Source organism: Myotis davidii, unplaced genomic scaffold (assembly GCF_000327345.1).
Source record: "Myotis davidii unplaced genomic scaffold, ASM32734v1 scaffold1065, whole genome shotgun sequence".
Taxonomy (NCBI): domain Eukaryota; kingdom Metazoa; phylum Chordata; class Mammalia; order Chiroptera; family Vespertilionidae; genus Myotis; species Myotis davidii.
Window position 1 is genome coordinate 559,754 of NW_006297281.1, and position 2,260 is coordinate 562,013.

Below are 2,260 nucleotides of genomic sequence, written 5' to 3' on the forward strand. Positions count from 1 at the left end.
AACCCCTCAGTCACCAGCCCTCAGCACAATCACTCCACTTCAGTGTTGGACAGGGGGCCAATGGAGGGAGAACGGAAGGGACTCGCCTTCAGTGAGTGAATGGGGAAGAAGGAGAGGTTCAGGCATGACTTCACTGTCACCCCAAGTTGGGGGCAAAATCCAAGTGTGCCCTTTTGTGCCACCTGAGCTGGGCACTGTCTACCAACAGGGTGTTTCCCCAAGGCCAAGCCATTCTCCTCTTTCTCCTCTTTCAAGCCAGAGGAGGAAAATGTTTGAAAGATTCAGGGTAGTTTGACATATCTTGGCACATAGTCCCATCTTAATTCCATTTTATTGTCCATCTGATTATCACCCAATTATGTAATGTGATCATTTGGTTTAACATTTGTATATGCAGAACATAGTCAAAACAATGAGTAAGAAATATGAAAATACTCAATATTCCACCACAGACAATCACAAGGTTTGACGTGCTTAAAACACAAGAGCGTCAGTAGAAGACTCAACTGGGCCACTGACCACCTGACTGAGAGTTTAAGAGCCAAACCTCCCACTTCCCCTTCGCACTCTGCCCACATCCTAGTCCTCTGACCTTTGCTGGTTGTCCCCTGCTCCTCAGAGCCTCCTTCTTCTGAAGCATTTCCCCTCAGAGGTGCCCTGGGCAGGGGTCAGAGATGGAATGTGCCCTCGCCTTCTGAGTACATTTCTAACAGCAGGGCACTCTAGGGAAACACAGTTGTCACAACTAAAGTCGAGGGAGACTCGGGGTCTCCTGCAAGACAGAAACGTCCTGCCTGCACTGGCTCCCAGCCTTGCAGGCAAAGCGCTCTCCTGCTTGTTTTATTTAATCTGCACAATCCCCTGTGAGCTGGGCATTTTCCCACTTCACACATGAGAAAGCTGACTCCGGTTCATGTCCAGCACTTTTTGTTCCCACAATCCAACTTGCCCCCCTCAAAAACCAGACACAGATGCCCCAAAGACATGGCTGCATAAGCTTTGTGACACAAACCAGATCAACACCAGCATTACAGGATGCACATCACACCCATCCCAAGGCAGCCACGACGACCTGGGGCTGTCCTGTCCCCTTCAAACCAGAAAGGACTGCAGGGGATCCCAGGCAGCAGAGGTTCAATGGGGCAGATGTCTACTTTCCCTCCCACCCCACCCCTCGCCCCACCCACCACCCCACCCTGACAGGAGGAGGGGTCAGAGACCTAGAGTAACATTTTGCCTCTGTCAAATTGACACTTCCGGCCACTGCCTCCCACCTCTGAGCGCCATGCTAAGGACCACATCACCAGAGGATCTGGCCCAGGGGATCGAACACCACAGAGGGCGAGCAGAGGTTCAGACCTTTCGTCCGGCTGTTCTGTGGGCTCCGGCTCCATTCCCGCCCTGCTAAAGGCCCCCTGGTTTTATCTCAGTGGTTCTCCGCCTACGTGAGTCACAGGCCCTCCCCCAGGAAAAGACCCCGTGTACACGCGTGCAGTGCAGCCCCCTCCTCTCTGTGCTCAACACTGGAGTTTGACACATTTTTATCAAAACACACAGTAAGAAACATTCACATTGTGGCAACACCCAAACATACGCCACATGCAAACAACATTTTATCAAAAATTGCTTATTCTTTCTGTAAGAAATATACTTAGATATTTCCTACTTTATTTCAAAAAAACTTAAGTACTGGTTACAACCTCAAATGGATTTGTTTCTGGACCCCCTCCAGCCATCTCCTCCCAGGGGCTGGTCTTCCCCAGTAGTTAGCACTGGTGAGGTACAGCGTGAGACTCCCTAACCACCACTTTCATGGATTACGATGAACTTGGAAAGCCTTGGAAAGTCAAGAAAATCTACAAATACCTCAGATCGTCAGTTCCAGGAAAAATCTCTAACAGTGGCTATTGTGACACCACAAACTATATGGAGTAGGTAGCTATTTCACTTCACCCAAACGTAGAGTTGGAGCTATTCTGGTGGAAGGGGATAATTAAGCAGGTCATTCTGGGCAAAGCCAGAGAGAGCTACACACTGCCATTGGAAGTAGTCCCTTACGCTGCCTCGAGGCCAACTCCTGAAACATTTCTCAGCCCCTACTAAAAGTCCTGCTCTGGGTTTTTTTCCTCATTGAGCAAGGAGTAGCAGATGATGCAAACTCCACCTCTCTGAACACACGCTGGGAATGGCTTCAGGAATGGCTTTGGGAAGTGGGTCATAAAGGCCAGACTAGCCCTGGAAGGCCAGCACAACAGACTCT